Source organism: Elephantulus edwardii, unplaced genomic scaffold (genome assembly GCF_000299155.1).
Source record: "Elephantulus edwardii isolate Elephantulus edwardi_28Jun2011 unplaced genomic scaffold, EleEdw1.0 scaffold00034, whole genome shotgun sequence".
Lineage (NCBI taxonomy): Eukaryota > Metazoa > Chordata > Mammalia > Macroscelidea > Macroscelididae > Elephantulus > Elephantulus edwardii.
In genome coordinates, this window is record NW_006399784.1 from 2,009,349 (window position 1) to 2,029,747 (window position 20,399).

The window sequence follows — 20,399 nt, forward strand, 5'->3', positions numbered from 1 at the left end:
GTGGAGCCAAGCAAACTGAAGCTGTGACCAATCTCAACCTCTTCACCATCCATCCTGATGTTACCAATTGGTCCAGTGGTGAGAATCTTTGTCTTCTCGACATTGAGCCTCAGTCCATACTGAAGTCTGCAGTCCTTGACCCTCTGCATCAAGTGCATGAGGTCCTCCTCAGTTTTAGCAAGCAAGGTTGTGTTATCTGCATAACGCAGATTGTTAATAGATCTTCAACGAATCCTGATGCCACACTGTGAATAATATTGGCCAGAGATATTTTTCGTGGAGACTTCAGTGCCCTTGAGAAGGTCTATGATTCTTGTGCCATCGAGTCGCTTACGACTCATAGCGACCCTATGTACAACAGCCCTAAACCCCGCTCTGTCCTGTGCCAATCACACCGTCTCTGACACTCTCATACCAATTATCCCAGTCACTGAATCAATGCACCTCATAGAGGGCCTTCCTCTCCTGCGCTGTCACTCCACCCTCCCAAGCATGATGCCCCTCTCCAAGGACTGGTCTCTCCTCACAACATGTCCAAAGTATGTTAGACTGAGAAACAGAATCCTTGCCTCCAAGGAGCCACCCGGTTTAACCCTTTCCAGGACAAATCTGTTTGTTTTCCTAGCAGTCCATGGTATTCTCAAGACTCTTCTCCAGCACCACAGCTCAAAAGCATCAATTCTCCTTCTATCCTCCTTGGTCATTGTCCAACTCTCTGATGCATAACAAGTGATTGCGAAGACCATAGACTGTATCAGATGCACCTTAGTCTCCAGAGAGACACCATTGCTCTTCAGCACTTTGGATAGGTCCCTAAAAGCAGACTTTCCCATGGCAATGCGCTTTTTGATTTCCTGGCTGCTGGTGCCAAGACTGTTGACTATGGAGCCAAGCAAACTAAAGCTGTGTACAATCTCAATCTCTTCACCATCCATCCTGATGCTGCCAATTGTTCCAGTGGTGAGAATCTTTGTCTTCTTGACATTCAGCCTCAATCCATATTGTAGGCTGCAGTCCTTGACACTCTGCAGCAGGCGCTTCAGGTCCTCTTCAGTTTCAGCAAGCAGGGTTGTGTCATCCACATAATGCAGGTTGTTGATAAATCGTCCACCAATCCTGACCCCACATTTCTCCTCATAGAGCCCAGCCTCCCGGATAATCTGTTCTGCATATAGGTTGAAGAGGTATGGAGATAGGATGCATCCCTGGCGTACACCCTTCCCAATTTTGAACCATGCAATGTTCCCTTGCTCTGTTCTGATGACTGCTTCCTGGTCCAAGTATAAGTTTCGCATTAGAACAATCAAGTGTTCTGGGATTCCCATTCTTCTCAGAGTCAGCCATAGTTTGTTATGATCTATACAGTCAAATGCCTTTGCATAGTCAATGAAACACAGATAGATATTCCTCTGGTATTCCCTGTTTTCAGCCAAGATCCATCTAACATCAGTTACAATATCTCTAGCATGAAAACCCCTTCTAAACCCAGCCTGGACTTCTGGTAGTTCTCTGCTGATGTGCTGTTCCAGTCGTTTTTGGATAATCTTCAATAAAATCTTGCTTGCATGTGAAATCAGTGAGATTGTTCTGTAGTTTCCACATTCGGTTGGGTCAGTAGAAATAGTGAACGTAGGATCCCGAAAGCAGCTTGAGCATGTCCTGGATGGCAACATTGATCTTCTCCCTAATGGTCAGCACCAGACTCCACCGTTTCAAGTTGTGGTGTCTTCTGTCTACTAGCCAGTCAAGCAGCTTGCTGGTCTGGATGTCGATAGGCCATGTTGATGGTCCACTGCTTGTATATTTCTTTTACCTTAATTGATTATTAAAAATAAGTTTTTGTTGTTGTTGTTGTTGTTGTTGATTGCCTTCAAGTTGAGCACAACTCATAGCAACCCTATGAACAAAGGGCCTGAGCCTCTTTACAAATATCAACATTTATCAAAGTTCATAGAGTTTCTGGAGGCATGTTGTTTAGGAAGTGGATGCCACTCATGCTTCCAAACCTTTCATGGTATGTCATTGTTGTTATGTGCCGGTGAGTCTTATGCCATGTATAGCTACTCTATGTACAACAGCTATGAATCCTTCATTGTCCTGAGCCAGTCTCACTAATTCTGACACACCAACCCTCATGGCCCCAGTTACTGCATCAATCCATCTCATTAAGCGTATTCCTCTCCTGTACTGTCAATCCATCCTTCTGAGAATGATGTCATTCTCTAAGGACCGATCTCTCCTGGCCACATGTCCAAAGTAAGTGAGACGAAGCTCCAAAATACTAGCCTCCAAGGAGAGACTTGGTAAGGAAATGACAGTACCAGAGGAATGTCTATCTGTGTTTCATTGACTATGCAAATGCATTTGACTGTGTAGATCACAGCAAATTGTGTCTAATGTTGAGGAGAATGGGAATCCCAGAACACTAACTGTGCTCATGTGAAACCTATACTCGGACCAGAAAGTAGATGTCAGAACAAAGGAAGAAAATATTGCGTAGTTCAAAATCAGGGATTTTTTTCAATTTATATGCATAACAGATTAACTGGGAGGCTGAACTTTACTAGGAGGAATGTGGCATCAGGATTGAAGGAAGACTCATCAACAACCTCCATTATGCAGATGACACAACTATGCTCACTGAAACTGAAGAGGAATTGAGACATTTGCTACAGATGGTCAAGGACTACAGTCTTCAATATGACTAAAGCTCAATATAAAGAAAACAAATACTTTCACCACTGGGCCAACTGGCAGCACTGTGATAGACAGAAAGAGATGGAAATTGTTAATAATTTCAGCTTGCTTTTTTCCACAATCAACCATCTTGTCTTGGCACAAGAAGTCAGGAAATCTAAAGATGGATTGCATTGTGAAAATCTACTATCAGAGACCTTTCCAGAATACTTAAAATAATAATACTGGTCTAGAGACTAAGATTGTGTTATGGTGCTGGAGAAGATTGTTGAATATACCATGGTCTCCAAAGAGAATGAACAGGTCTGTCCTGGAGAGGATGAAACTAAGCTTCTCCTAGAGGCAAGAATTTTTAAACAATATTTCACATCCTTTGTGTGCATTGCCAGGAGGAACCAGTCCTTGGGGAAGCACATCACACTTGGAAAGATGGAGAGGAAGACTATGAATGAGACGAAATGACTCAGTTACTAGAATAAAGGGAGTGAGTGTGTTAGATAATGAGATTGTCTCAAGATAGGCAGGGTTCAGACCTATTGTACATAAAGTCTCTATTAATCACATGCAACTTAACCACACATAACAACAACAACAACAGTGGTAAGGAACTGCCAGTCCAAAGGCACATGGTTCTAATACACAAGCTCTTCCTCTTCAGAAAGATAGGCAACTCCTTTCATGTGATTTACTGCCTCTGAAAATTCAGTTAAGCCCAGCTACAAGTTGGTTCTGATTAATGGTACATAACAACAAGACTGTCAAAACACACTGAAAATCATTGCACAGCCAAGTTGACACATAACTTTAATATTCATTGCTTAACATTCATTAAAGTCAATAGGACTTGCTGGAAAACCTTGGTATTTAAAAGTCATGTGGGCCTTCAGAACTGTGGCCCGTGAGCCTGGTGTTAATTTTGTTTGGAAATAGCCTTCTACGTGGTACAAGACTGGTCCATTAAGTTGCTGTACTGAGGCAACTTGGGGTTCCTCTGATGCTACACACTGTGCCACTGGTGTGTCAAATGCCAAAATGGTTACTCATGGTAGATAGTGTTTGATGGAACTCCCAGATTAGGACAAGCCTCGGAGCAGGAGTGTTATCCACTTCCTAAACAACATACCTCTGGAAAGTCTATGAACTTAGAGAAATGACAATAGTTATAGAGCAGGGTTCAAGTCTTTTGCTAATAGGGTCGCTATGAGTTGTGTTTAATTTGATGGCACTTAACAACAACTTCCAGACATATGTTGTCCATGTGCAAAATAATCAGATGTTGTTATGCGCTATCGAGTTGACTATGACTCATAGTGGCCTATGCACAATAACGCTGAACGCTGCTCTAACCTGGGCCAACCAATCTTTGACACACCTACCCTAACTACACGAGTTACTGTGCTAATCCATCTCTTCTGGAGTCTTCCTCTCCTGTGCTTTCCCTTTACCCTGTCAAGCATGATGTACTTCTTCAAAGACAAGCTCTCCTGGCAATTTGCACAAATTATGTGAGATGAGGCCACAAAATCCTTGCCTCTAAGGAACCACTTGGCTTTACCCTCTCTAAGACAGATCTGTTAGTTCTCTTGGAAGTCTATGGTATATTCAAGGCTCTTCTCCAGGACCGCAACTCAAAAGCATAAATTATTTTTCTGTCCTCTTTGGTCATTGTCAAATTCTCTGATCCATAACAGTAATTGTGAAGATCATAACCTGGATCAGGAGTACCTTAGTCTCTATAACAGACATCATTGCTGTTTTTAACTATTGTCATAAGTGTGAAATGTCAGGTAACTGGAGAGTAAGTGTACGTGGATGTTCTGGCAAGCCTGTCCTCTCATAGTCTGCTTGTCATTGTCCAACCTCCAGTTCTTCAAACTTGAGATAGCAGTTGGCAATCTAAATCTGACAATTGTGAAACTTTCCAGGATGACTTTTGTTTAGGTTTCTTTATTGTAAAATTTATGGAAACAAATTGTCAAGTATTACGCTTGTGAATCTGCTTCATAGGTTCAAACCACCAATCTTGTTAGCAACCCAGTTTTTAAGGATATGATATTATTTTTCAGAATGACTTACCTTCTTTAAGTTAGAAAGTCTGCATAGTTCCAATTGTTTAACAATATGTGATGCTTTTGATTTCTATTTCTTTTATTACTTGACCATGTTGGCATATGTGTCTGATGATAGTCAGTCATTTAGTTTCCTACATTATCGCCGTTTCTTCCATAATGTCTAATTACTTTTCTCCTGCTATTTACCCAAGTTGCTATTGCTGACATTTCTAACAGTGACCACATTTTATAGTGAATTGAATGATTAATATTGAAAAGAGTGGAATAAAATGACAAGATTATTAAAAACCAATAACGTATCTACAATCAGCACTTCCATTTTTTGTTGTTGTTTTTAGATGAGATCAAGTCAAGTATGACTCATACCAACCTTATGAACAAAAGATCTGAACCCTGTTCTATCCTGTGTCATCCTCCCACTTCCTGACACACAAGAGTCCATTGAGGCAGTCACTATGTCAATTCACCTGTTCAAAGTTCTTCCACTCCTTCACCAACCCTTCACCTTTCTGAATATCATATTCCTCTTCAATGAATAACCCCGCATAGCAACATGCCCAAAGTATGTGAGGCGAAGCCTCATCATTCTTGCCTCAAAAGAACACTCCTGCTTCACCCTCTCTCCAAACATATTTCACTCACCTTATTATAATTTTTATCAAATATGCCAATAGAATATATTTTAGGTACTTTTGAAATAAGTAAAGGTTAAATGTTATACCTCGTTATTACTTTATGTGACAAATATTTTCTTCCAAAGATCATCTTGGTAATGATAAATATTTATTAAAATTTACTTTGGCTATGTTGAAGCATATTAATTTTATATCTTCTATTTAGTATTTATTGGAAGGCTTTTGTTTTTTTAAAAACTTACACTATTAAACAGAATTTATCAGTATTAAAGTTCAAATAAAATGCATTTAATTTGATAAACAAAATATATTTATTTGTAACTCATTTAAATTCACTGAGTTAGATGGCTCAATATCTTTTTCTACCTGAAGGGGAGAAAGGTTAGATGACACAGTGAATTAACTTTACGGTTGTCTTTTCTGAATCTCTAAAAACCTGAAGGTCACATTTACTTATATTGACTTACAAATGGGAAGTTTAGTGGTTCCAGAAATCACCCTTGTACTGCACATATTGCCAATCATGAAGATCTAGGCTCAAAAGAGACGCTAAACAACAAGAAACAAAAATTTCCATCAATAAAAAAAATTAAAAAAATGATATACTAAGTCTGTACAAAGAGAGTTTTTGTAGGAAATATGATGAGCTCTAGCTGAATTTCTTAATGCTCTCCATAATGTTATATAGTGATAAGCTTAGTAATCCTTTTCCCATCTATTCTTTTCTTTTTCATTTACTGAGAAAACTATGAAACAAGAAAACTAAAGTAAGCTAGTCAAGGTGAAGGTCACAGAGTAAATTAGAGCAAGACTCAGAGGGTGACATTATGTCTGCTGAATCTTTAGTGAAATATTAGAATTACTGCTATACTACGCTGAAAATAACTATTTTGTTGTTTTCTCTACCTCCATATGTCACTCTTTGGAGTGAAAGAATAAATTTTTCTATGTTTATAATTTTCCTTATTGTACAATTTTAGCTTAACAGTAAATTTGAAAATCAATCTACTGAAAAAAGTTATGTATTATAACTACAAGCAAAATAAAAAGAACTGTCTCAAATGTTAGACTTACTTTCATAATATAAAACCTCAAAAATATTGAATACTCTAAGTATGAATTTTTTTTCTTTTTTAACTCTTAATAATACATCTTACATAAGTTGTTTTTATTCTTCTGTGTGACTTATCATAACATATAGTATCTTCAAGTTGATGTTGTTGCTATGTATCGTTAAATCAACAACAACACCTAGAGATCCTATAAGCAACATCTCTGACACTTGCCCTTTCCTATGCCAACCTCTGACTCACTTGACCCCATTGCCACAGTTACTGTGTCAGTTCATCTCATCCAGGATCTTCCCATTCTGTATTGACCCTCCACCCTTCCAAGCATGATGTTCTTCTTCAAGGACTGATCCTTCCTGGTCACATGTCCAAATTATGGACGGAATTCAAAATTGTTGCTTCCAAGGAACAAACCACATTTTATTCTGTAAACTGACTTTGTTGCTCTTTAGCACTCTGGAGAGATCTTTGATAGCACATTTTCCCAATGCAACTTGCCTTTTGATTTCCTTACTGGTGGTGCCAAGTGTATTGATTGTGGATTTAAGCAAGATGTAATCATTAACAACCAAAATTCTTTCTCCATAACTCATCTGTTGGCCCAGTGGTGAAGATCTTTATTTCTTGACGTTGAAATGTAATTCATATTGAAGGATCCTTTACAAAGGAGACTGAGGAGACTTTCCTAAATAGGAATTGTTGATGGGGTCAAATTTCTATCACTAGCCTAAAAGATTAAGACATCATTCCACTAGGACTACGTAGTTAAGCAAGCCTTCCATCAAAAAAGTAGTATTTGGGGAGATTACTCTTGAAAATTATTTATGAACTTTAAATGATGGTGACTGGTGAATCTTCAAGTGAGTGCTAGTGATGTTAGAAGTTCATATAAATAGCTATAGCGTGTAGTGTTACTTCCCTTTGCCACACCACTCTACTATTCTCTCTGGATTCTGTGATTTGTTTTTGACAAAATAGAGTTACTCCATAACATTTTTCATGCTGTAATCTTTATGGGAACAGATCACTAAGTCTTTCTCACCAAATAAAATGTTAACAAGACACATTTACCTTTTAAAGGGAAAGGAATGTCCCTTTTCTGTGTATATTATGTATTGTTCTCTTTGATGTGATATAATTTGTTTAAATAATTGAGACAATATAATTTATCCTATTGTCCATTCCCCATCAATCTTCACATGTGTTTCTGCCTTTTATTAATTTCAAAATACAAATATTGTTTTTAGGGGTCTTTGAGTGAATCCCTTGATTTTTAACACTTTGAAGAAGTAGGAAGATGTATTGTGATGGGAAAGTCTGCTGTTAGGGACCTCTCCGAAGTACTGAAGAGCAATGACGTCTCTCTGGAGACTAAGGTGCATCCATCTGATTCAGGCCATGGTCTTTGCAATCACTTGTTTTGCATCAGATTTGGACAATGACTAGGGAGGATAGAAGGAGAAGTAATGCCTTTGAGCTGTGGTGCTGGAGAAGAGTATTGAGGGTACCATGGACTGTTAAGAAAACAAACAGATTCATGCTGGAGAGGGTTACACTGGGATGCTCCTTGGAGGCAAGGATTCTGAGGCTTCGTCTGACATACTTTGGTCATGTTGTAAGGAGAAACTGGTCCTTGAAGAGGGACATCATACTTGGGAGGGTGAAGGGCAGGTGCAGGAGGGGAAGGCCCTCTCTGAGGTGGATTGATTCAGTGACTGGGGTAATAATTGTGGGTGTGTCTGGGACAGTGAGATTGGCACAGGACAGAGCAGAGCTTAGGGCTGTTGCACATAGGGTCACCATGAGTTGCAAGCGACTAGACGACACATGACAACAGCAAAAACAACAACAACTATTTCCATGATGTTGAGTGTGGATCCATGTAAAAGTAAAGCCTTGAAAACTTCAACTGTTTTCCCATTTATTGAGATGTTGTCTATTGATTCAATTGTGATGATTTTTTCTCTTCTTTAGGTTTTATTCATACTGAGGACAGAGATCTTTAGTCTTCTTCAATAGGTGCTACAAGTCTTCTTCACTTTTCACCAGCAAGATTGTGCCATCTGTATAATTTAGGTTGTTGATGAGTCTTCTTCCAATCCTAATATCACTTTCTTCTTTGTATGGTACACTTTCTCAGATATTCGCAAAGCAGATAGATTAAAAAGATATAATGAAAGGATACAACTCTGATATACATGTTTCCTGCTTTTAAATAGTGGATATATGCAGCATTCCCCTATTTTCTGGTCAAATGATTGCTATTGGTTCATGTACAGGTTGCACATGAACACAATTAAATGCTCTGAAATTTCTATTCTGTGCAGTGTTATCTAGTTGAAGGCCTTTGCATAATCAATAAACACAAGAAATGACCTTTTTGATATTCTTGATCACCAGCCAAAGTCTATCTGATGTTATCAATGATATCCCACTTCTGAACCCACTAAAAATTCCCAAAATTTCCTTGTGGAAAAAATTTAAGATAAAGCTTTTATTTCCAATATGGTTCTTTTTCCCCAGTGTATTTTTGTTTTGATTATGTTCCAATGTTTTTAAGATAAACTTTTATTTCAAATATGTTCCTGAATATTTTTATTGGTTTGATGTTTTAACTTTCCATATATATCCATAGTCTCAATTACACGTAATAATATTTGATATATTTCTTAATGTTTTCAACTTAAAAGTAAGATTATATTTTCAAGCTTTGACTTAAACATTTAAATTCTATTACAATGTTTCATTCAATTCCAAATTCTGACTATGCATTTACTTACACTTATAATAAAACACTGAAATCATTCATGTATTTTATGACTCAAGTAACTGATCTTAAATCTAGCACCAAATACACTGTATTGATTTTTTTCTAAAATTTATTCATGTAAATTACATTCAGAATCGGCTTTGACTGCATTGTTACCCACTAAAGTTATTTGTTTTCATTGAAATGAATATAAGATGTTTTCATTGTAAAGGAAATACTTACTTCCTTTCCAACAGCTCATAACCTACTTTGTAATTGTTCTGATTCTTTTCCACTGTGATTTCACACAGTATATAAGGTAACAAAACAAATATTTTAATTTCATGTACACCTTGATGTGTTATATTTACTCAATAGTTTAATACTAAAATTATTAGAATAATGGTTTTCTTAGTTTCAGATTTTAAAATTTGAAATAACTTTTTTTGTTGCTCAAGGGTACTGACAGAGTACCAGAAGAATGTCTATCTTTATTTCATTGATTACACAAAGGCATTTGACTGTGTGGATGATAACAAACTGTGGCTAACTCTGAGATGATTGGGAATTTCAGAACACTTGATTGTGTTAATGCGAACCTATACTTTGACCAGGAGGCAGTCATCAGAACAGAGCTGGTAAACACTACATGGTTCAAAATTGGGAAGGGTGTATGCCAGGGATGTATTCTGTTTCCATACCTTTTCAATCTTTATGCAGAACAGATTATCTGGGAGACTGGGCTCTTTATGGAGAAATGTGACATCAGGATTGGAGGAAAAAATCATCAACAATTTGCATTATGCAGATGACACAACCCTGCTTGCTGAAACTGAGAAGGACCTTCAGCGCTTGCTGTGGAAGGTCAGGGACTACTGTCTTCAGTATGGATTGAGGCTCAGTATCAAGAAGACAAAGATTCTCACTACTGGGCCAATTGGCAGCATCATAATGGTTGGTAAAGAGATTGAGATTGTTCACAGTTTTAGTTTGCTTGACTCCACAGTCAACACTCTTGACACCAACAGTCAGGAAGTATTGCCATGGGAAAGTCTGCTGTTAGAAACCTCTCTAAAGGGCTGAAGTGCAACAATGTCATTCTGGAGACTAAGGTGTAACTGATACATGCCATGGTCTTTGCAATCACTTGCTATGCTTCAGAGAGCTGGACAATGATTAGGGAGTATAGAAGGAGAATTAGTGCCTTGAGCTGTAGTATTGGAGAAGAGTCTTGAATATACCATAGACTGCTAAGAAAACGGAAAGGTTTGTCCTGAAGAGAGTGAAGTTGGGCTGGTCCTTGGAGGCAAGGATTCTGAAGCTTTGTGTGACATATTTTGGACATGTTGCAAGGAGGGACCAGTCCTTGCAGAGGAACGCCACGCTTGGGAGGGTGGAAGGACAGTGCAGGAGAGAAAGACCATCAATGATACGGATTGATTCAGCGACTGGGGTAACGGGGTAGGTGTGTTGGAGATGGTGAGATAAGTACAGGATAGAGAAGAGTTTAGGGCTGTTGTACATAGGGTTGCTATGAGTCGCGGATGACTCGACTGCACATAACAACAACAACAACAACAACAGGGTACTGATTTTACGTATTTCAATAAAAAATATATTATTCTTCTGGCCATGGTGAGTATAGGGCTCTTGCACACAGGCTCACTATGAGTCACAAGTGACTCAATGGCACATAACAACAATAACAACAACTTACTTCTGACAATATTTTTTTTTTCTTTTTTAAGCATATGTGTGTCGTAAAAACAATCTAGCCTATTTCATGCTCTAGGGCGGTGTGGTGACCTTGCAGATAAGGAGTTGCACTACCAATCTAAAGTTAGGCTGTTTGAATCCACCAGTTACTCCACAGGAGAAATATGGAATCTTCTCCCATGTGATTTATAGACTTTGAAAACCTATTAGAGGGTCAGCAATGATGGCACATAACCATCACCACAACAACAAATCAACTTCTTGTCGTTAGGTCCTATGAAGTTGAGTACAGCCCATAGCAACCCTGAAAAACAGAGCTAAACTCTATTATATTCTGTGCTCTCCTCACAATCTCTGGCACAATGAAGTCTGTTGCTGCAGTCACTGTCAATCCATCTGCTTGAAGGTTTCACTCCTGCTCACCAACCTTCCACTTTTCTAAGCATTATGTCTCTTTTAAAGGAAACGCTACAAAATGAATAAACATGTAAAAATATTGAACATAGTTAAATTGAGACTGATGCACAGTTGACCTATCAGTGAATTACAGTTAGTAGTTCTTACAGCAGGAGATAGTCCCTTTCTCCTAGGAAGCAATCGGTGAATTTGAACTGCATATATTTGAGTTGGAAACAGCTGCTTACCACTAGACCATCAGAGTTGCCTTGTAACAATGTAGAAAAAACATAACAAGTATAACATTTCCTGAAATTTTCACATGATTTCTATCATGTGACTATTAGACTATTTATTTATTAGTAATTACTCTTTTTATATTCTTCATAAAACAATACTTCCTTATTAAAATATATTTAGACCATAGTGATATGTATTTCTGTAGATTCTGCATGTAAGAGTCAGTTGTTTTGTTTATTTTCTTTCCTTACAAAATTTAGAGGTTAATATTATTCCTTTAAAAAGATTTCTTGCTGAATATTCCAGAAATCTCTGATTATAAAAGGATCATTATCAACCTTTTTAGGATTTCGTTTCTGCACTTCCGAGTTCTTTGAAATATTCTTAATTAGGTGCATATAATTATTTCATTAAAATTGTCTTCACTGCTATTGTTCCAATAAAAATGACAAACAAATACCTTGAGTCTCTTTAATGCCTTAATTGTTCCCCAGGAATTATATTACACAGTAAGGACTAGATTCATAAAATATTTTATGGGCCATTTCCTTCAGTGTTTTAAACATTTTCCTCAAATTGGAGTTTTCTGAGCAAAATACGAATAATTCTGATTTACAACAATCCCTGGAGAGAATTTACTTTTGTCGTTATTATACACCTCATTATGTACTATGTGCAGCCTCAGAGAAACAATCCACTGATAATAAAATTGTACAGTGACCTAGCCTAGCTAGCAAGTTCTTTCCTTTTTAATCATAGAGCATTGCAGAAAAGCATAGACAGCTTTAGAAGCAACTTCCATAGACATTTAACTCCACATAACTGCATCACAAGTAGTGAATAAAAGACCATGCTAAAATGTCATAACAGAGTTATCTGATCATGTGAAATGTATTTCATAGACACTTTCCTCTGTTGAAGGAGGTCTGATGGAGCAGTGGATTTAGCATTTGTATGCTTATTAAAATGACAGTAATTCAAAACTACCAGCTATTTTGCAGTATAGAATGAAGCAGTCTGCTTCATTGAAGATTTATAGTCTTGGATACCCTAAGAAAACAAAAAATAAAACAACAACAATATAAAAAAAAATATCAAAAGGTAACAATAACAAAAATGTCACCTAAAATGTATTGCTTTCAAGTCAGAATCGACTCATAGCTGGTTCTCCAGTGTGGTTTTAGAGGCTATAAATCTTTTGGGAGGAGGTTGCACATTTATGTAATCCTGCTGTTAGATTTCAGATGCCAGACAGGCAACATCTTCATGTTAGCAGCATAATTCCCTAAGATCAAGGCCACCAGAGCTCCCTAACAGACAGTTCTATTCTATCATGTAGCATCCATGTAAACCGGAATCAGCATCATGGCAGTGGATTTCTAGGATGAGATGAATAATACTCATTCTTAAATTCCATTTTTCTAAACTGTCTGCTAATACCAAAGAGTTCATTTATTTAGTTTTCATTTTCCCATTCATGTCTTTGTTGTGAAAAGTAAAATAATGACTTATTTTCTTTATTAGCCCAACTGGACTGTATTAAAGAATAAATTAAATAATCTTACTATTATCTTCTATTTTTAAAGTGATTTTTAATGCTTCATAACAAAATAAGGTTGTTGTGAGAATTTTATATATGCAGCTAGAACAAAAAGTCTTTTAGTAGCATGGAATGATCATGTTAACAAAAAAACAGCTTTCACAATTACCACCTCCCACATTCTTCCTTTTGAGTATCAATTTATTTTTTCTGTAGGTCTTATCATGAGCCAAAAGTTTTATTTATGCAAACTTTGCTGCATTGTAAACTGTTTTATAGCAAGGATTTTCCCCTCTCTCTTCATTGCTGTATTATGAGCAACTACAGTAGTATCAAACATTTTTTTTTAGTAATTCCTACTCATAGGGTCCCCAGATGAGCAGAAAACTGTTCTATAAGGTTTCAAGGTGTGGCTTTGAGCAGCAAAGCTCCCATGTACGTCTTTCATGACCCTGCTGGATGACTATAAATCACCAATGTTTTAGATAGTAGTTCAGTCCTTATCCATCTGTAAGTGCCACATAGATTACGAATCCTCTGTATATGAGATACTAAGAAGTTAATAAATAGCTTTGAATATTAAATAAATGAGTCTTTGGAACAAAGACAATAGGATTTAGACATCCAAATGCTTGCTATAATTACACACATTCATATACTACTATAATACTTTAGGCTTGTTATGTTCTGTTAAGTCCCAACTAATAGTTGACCCTACAGAACATTTTCAAAGGTTGTAAGTTGGGAGGGTGGAGGGACAACGTAGGAGGGGAAGGCCCTCTATGAGGTGGATTGATTCAGTGACTGGGGTAATCGGGATGGGTATGTCAGAGACAGTGCGACTGGCACAGGACAGTGCAGAGTTTAGGGCTGTTCTACATAGGGTCGCTATGAGTCGCAAGCGACTCGGCGGCACATAACAACAAGTTGCATGGGAGGAGATCGACCTTCATTATGCTTTACAGCACGTGCTGGATGAGACAGTCTGTTTTTGAGTTGGCAGAGCAATTCCTCATCACTAAGCCATCAAAGATCCCTAATATTATATTACATCTGTTTCAACTCAACATTATACTCATTTTTTCTAGATTTATATGTTTATAAATGCATGTTATTGTATTTATTATCTAAGTGGTTCTTATCTTAAGATCCATTCAAATGTTGACTTTTAAAAGTAGATCTTATTCTGCATGTGTTCCTATGTCCAGTGTGTTTAATGTGTGAACAGGAAATAATTTTTCTCTTTGTTTAAAGAAAGCTTTGTTTCTTTTCTGGGCAAAACATTGGAATTCCAGGTCCTAGCAGTAAGTGTATGTGTGTTAAAATCAGGTAAAAAAAAAAAAAAAAGGAAAAGGAAAAAGCAGTTGAATTTTATTCTTAGTTTTATTCCATCACCATGTACTATTAGGATGTTTCTTCACCTCCTCAAGAGTCTCAGTTACATATTATGTAAAATTGGAAATAATTCTTATCCAAGTTATTCCATTGAATAAAGAGAATAAGAGAATTTGAAATTGCCTTATGAACACTAGAGACTTGTATTTATATCTTTCATTCATTCAAACCAACTGATAAAATACTTTTGTGGAATTAGAGTTATGTTTGAGAGCTTCGGTATTGTGATCTAATTGAACTGTATCTATATTTGAAATACTGATTTAAAACAATCAAGGACTATATACAATTTCTAATAATTAATCCATTAACACCTTATAGAATTTTGTTAAATGTTACTGGAAAATAAAATAGAAACATAGCTGTTTCTTAGAAAAATTTAAAACCTCACATGAACTTCCCAGATGATTGATATGAGTAAATAAAATTAAAATGTGAAAAGGGTTAAATAATGAGGGGAAAGATTAAGAATAGTCATTTACCTCTCCAGAATTTTTTGCAGCCTGAAAATAATGAAGAAAATCCTAAATAATATAATAATTTTAAATGCAAAGTATCTGTCCTAGAACTTAAATGTATGCAACATTTAAATTTAATTTATTTTAAAGAATTTTAGATTGTTTTTATACGTATAATTATTAACAGAAGCTGACGATTTTTGAGCTCAATTTTCTGAAAAAAAGGACTATTAAATATAAAAGCAATAAAAATTTTAAAAAGAAAATTAAAAAAATAAATTTCGAACACTACATAAAATTAATAAAATTTTGATCACTACAGTTGATTTTGCTTTCATGCAAGTTAAGGAAAACATTGCAAGTTGTCTAAGAACACTTTAAGCCATTCTAATATTTAAGGACCTAGCTGTTGTGGTTGTGTGCCATCAAGTCATAGCTGAATCTTCAACAAGTTTTCAGAGGCAGTAAATCACATAGGAGGTGATTACCCATGATTATCCCATAGGTCAGGTAGTAGATTTGAACCTTGTGCCTTTGAGATTGTTGAAATCTACTCAGAAGTTCCTTGGAAGAAATATCTGGTGATCTACTTGTCAAAATCCCAGCCAATGAAAGCTAAGAAACTGAATTCTTGTCTGACACAGGTGGGGTAACTAGGAGTCTGAATCATTCTGAAAGAATTGACATTGGCACAAATTGTTTCAGAGTAGCAAACTCTACCATATTTGACTTCTATATTTGTTAATGAATGTTGGAATTAGTGTTTATTCAAGTATAACTTTAAAATAGGATATTTTGATGAAGTGAAAGTTAAAAGGAGAAAGAATTGAAGGAAAATGAATGTTTGTCAAGTGTGCTTTACCACCAGTTAACTATTTTTAAAATTCCAACATTTCATTTTGTTTTTACATGTTACTTAAAAAAGAAAAAAATGCATATGTGATTGCAAAACTACCTCAAAGGGGAGTAAAGCTAACAAACACACTTAGAAAGTGCACATTATTTGTGCAAAAATATATATTAGCAAGGTAAAGTTTTTTGTTAACTCAAAGTTTTTGGTAAAGTTCTTCTTCATTTTAAGGACTGGGCAGATATTAGACACACTTGCCATGCTATAGACCTAGTAAATGTAAGATACGGGTACTAAACAAAGCATCATAGGAAAAGTAATATCATTTGAGTAACTGAATTTTTCCCTCAAAGTTGCATGAGAAAAGATTACAAGACCAGGAAGAAAATTGAGAACTGATGTGTCCAGAGGCCAGAGGATATTTTTGACTGTACCAGTTGTAAGTTAATTTTTAACCAGGCTTGCCAAATCCACCAAACTAAAATCAAATACATGGTGAAACAGATGGCTGCATGATAAATGAAGCCATATTTGGCTTGAGATTTTAAAGTATTTTCATCCAAACTTTAAATCTAGAAATTAAAGTTCTTTTGTGAAGATTGTCATGGCTTCAACTTTTACATTTTCCTTCAGCCAAATCATTGAGTAGTTAATTATCTAGTGAAAGTATGAAAGGACCGTTGTGGAGTAAAGGGTTCACAGAACCATTCAAACAGGAGATAAAATTTCACTCAAGCCTGAGGACTATGAGTATTGTTCAGTAGTGAATGCTGTTTATGAAAACTCAAAAAAAAGTTATTCAGTCTCATTAAAAATTTCAAAATTTTGATTCACTGTTGGTGGGAGTGTAAAATGGTGCAACCCCTGTGGAAAGCAGTATGGCGCTTTCTCAAAAAGTTGCAAATAGAGATACCATTTGACCCAGCAATTCCACTACTGGGAATATACCCTGAAGAGACCATAGCTGACATCCAAGCAGATATATGCACACCCATGTTTATTGCAGCTTTGTTCACAATAGCAAGGAGTTGGAAACAACCTAAGTGCCCATCAACAAACGAATGGCTAGAGAAGCTGTGGTATATTTGCACAATGGAATACTATGCTGCATTAAAAAACAAGGAACTCATGCAATATTATTCAAAATGGTTGACTCTGGAGAACATTATGCTGAGTGAAATATGCCAGTCACAAAAGGACAAATGTTACATGATGCCACTGTTGTAGAATGGGACTGTCCTTGGGGTTGGGGAGAGACTGAGTAAGATGGATTCAATAATGTATACTGCACTGAAACAGAGGAGGGAGAAAACTGTTTAAAAGAGAGATATAACTAGGTATTTCTGTCATCACAGGAGACTAGAGCGAGGGCTACATGGTGGAGGGGACCTGGGGGAGGGTTTGTAAAACAATGAAAGAATCTTTTCTTTTACTTTTCCATAATTTTTGGACTCATGTACTTATAACTTGTTAGTCAAATTTGTGTCTTCTAGGTTGCAACACCCCCATGATACATCTTCAAGGATATGAACATGTACGACCAAGCACAATCAATAAGAGTGCATCTAAATCCCAATATCAATCTCCATAATAGTCTATGTGTTTCCTACTGCCAAAGGGGCCCTTTAGAGTAGTGAGAGAAGATCTTCACCCTGAAACACACAGCGTCCCTTTTCAACACGAAGTAGCTAAGAGAATACGCCGTCCCCTTTTCCTTATGACTCAGGGTGAAGTCTCTCTCAGGGAGGAGTGATAGGGAATGGCAAAGGACACACCAACAAAGGAGATTAATCAGAACTGACTTTGACAAGCACTGTGGCATTTGGACAAGAACAAACTGGGAGGAGGGTAGAGAGAATAGTGCAACAAGGAATGAATGGAAACCCAAAATCTCTGTAAATGTTTATGAAAATTAATAAAATATAGAAAAAAATTTCAAAACATAAAAAATAATATATATTTATTAAATATGCTGAGAAAACAGAACAATACCTATAGTAGCAAAAAGAAATGAATTTATACTACATTCATTTTGAGCTCTAGAATATAATTAAAACTGATAATTGTAAGTGAAGAAATCATAAATTAATAGACTAAAAAGAATTGAATATGCTAAAAAGAGAACTAGAAACTATACTCAAATATAATACATCTCTAAAATGCATTAAGAACATTAAGAGAGTAGCAGTGAGACAATATGTAATATTATGAATATTGTGGTCAATCAGCCTGTAAGGTGATCTCTGAATAAAAATAATAAGAGATATGGTAACTAAATAGTTAGAAGTCATACAGCCATTAAAATGACAATTAATCCTCATTATTGGTGTGTTTCATATTTGTGAATTTATCTGCTTTCTAAGATGCATTTGTAACATCAAAATCAATGTTATCACCCTGTGCTTTTTCAGTCCTTCACCAACCAGCAGAATGCAACGAAAATATTTGCATCACCAGATGCCCACATTCCAGATAAAGTCAAACCAGGTAACAGTATGATTCTTGTTTTAGCTTTCATTTGATAAATAATTGTCATTTCCATGGACTATATCTGCTTTTACACTAAAGTGTCAATATATTGTGTATTTTATATAGCTTATTACAGAATTGTATTGTTGTCACATTTCTCACAATTTTATGTTTTCTGTTAATAATGTCACTATTGAAAATGTCCCCTGAGGGTAGTTCTGAGATGTTTGTCACCCAATATCCCTAAATACAAGAAGACTGTGATGTTCCTTATACAGAAAATTATTACTAGATTATCTTTGCAGTGTAGCTAGTTATAAATCCAACGCTAATAAATCACCAATATGCATAAAATACTGTGTCTTTAAACAAAAACACATAAAATAAGGTATAAATATTGATCTAGGTACAAATTTTATTGTGAGAAAGGCTCACAGGAACCTAATCATGTATACTCTCTAAAGCAATCGTTTAGCATTTGGTATTCAAAGTGACTTTACAGAATGTAACTACCACAATAATAAAAATAAACTGTATTGACTGGCATTTATTTCTTTATATACTTATATATACATAACTTAAATATCTTAAAGTAGTTTTAATGTACCTTAAAATTCAGTGAAAAGAAAAATAACTACTCACCATGAAAAGAATGAGAGATCAAAATGGTTTCAGTAAAAAATTGATAATCTTATCCTCAACTGAAGAATAAGTGACAAATAACTTTGTTGTTGTTGTTGTTAAATGCCATTAAGTTGTTTGTGACTCATAAGGACTCTGTACAATAGCTCTGAAGCCTGCCCTTTCCTGAGCCAGTCTACCTGACTCCAGTACACCTACCCCCATTGCTCTAGTTACTGTATCAATTAATCTCATCCAGGGTCTTCATCTGCCCTGTCCCACCACCCTCCCAAGCGTGATGTCCTTCTCCAAGGATTGGTCCTTCCTGGCCACATCCAAAGTATGTGAGTGAAAATAAAATTCTCAAACTCATTGACATTGACCTGGAACTGACTCATAGCTAACTTCCAAGCAGATTTTCAAGGGTCGTAAATTGTACAGGGGGAAATGATCATCTTTCTCTCATGGAGAATTTGGTGTATTTGAACAGTCGGCCTTTGGGTTGGCAGTGTGCCTCTTTGCTTAAGTGACCTAAACTCCCTAAATGAAATAAGGATGAGAGAAATTGCTAAATATTGTCTAATATTAATTAATCTTATCATAAGATATCTAAGAAAGAGGATGAATTTAAGCTTCCATTTGTAGCAATTAGTACTCTTTAGTGTTCCTAAGAAAAATTAAAAGTGGCTAATCAGATAATCTATGTAGGTTCAGATCTAGGTCCTTTTAGATCAAGATCTCATCTTTAAAAAAATATAAAATTTTATTTTAATTGTGATTTTAACAAATGATTACAGAGAAGTCAGACTCTCATTCATTCATTGTTGCACATTTTACCGCCTTTCCCTCCCTTTCCCCTCCCCCAGTTCACTTAAAAAAAATTGTATTATTGCACAATTACCTACCTTCCCACTCCTCTTTGCAATGATATACTTATTCTGGTCTGTTGTCATATATGTACAATGCCTAACAATATATTCCTTTTAAGATAATGATCTCTTCTTTTATAATTGGAAAACTATTATAAGATTTTTAATAGCAAGAAGAATACATTGTGTTAAAAAAGAGGTCATATTGGATTTATAGTTTGAAACTAGCTTTTAGACTAAATATAAGAAATTAACTGAGGAAAGACAAAAGGAATGGCTAAAAGAATCATGAGGCTATTACAGATTCCAGTTAATACTGTCTTGTACTTGATTGACAGTAGGGATAAATGTTATCTGGATTGAAGAGATACTGAGTAAGTCAAATCAGCAGATCAGGATGATGAATCTTCTATGAATCTGATGGAGTAAGACATGTCAGTTTTTTGGAATCCTGCTTTAGACCCAGTGAATTTGATATCATGACATCAATGATCTCACCTTTAGATCTTATTTTGCTCACAGTAACTCTAAATATATTCTGACTTGCAGCAAGCAACATCTTCCTATCTTTGTCAAAATGTTAACCCTGCAACTCACGGATAGTATCTTTTATTAATCAAGT

The 20,399-nt window shown here is 36.0% G+C and overlaps 1 pseudogene; it reads right to left on the bottom strand.

Annotated features, from left to right (window-relative positions):
- LOC102847687 overlaps window positions 1-20,399 on the bottom strand; it is a 70,292-nt pseudogene that overhangs the window by 1,833 nt on the left and 48,060 nt on the right.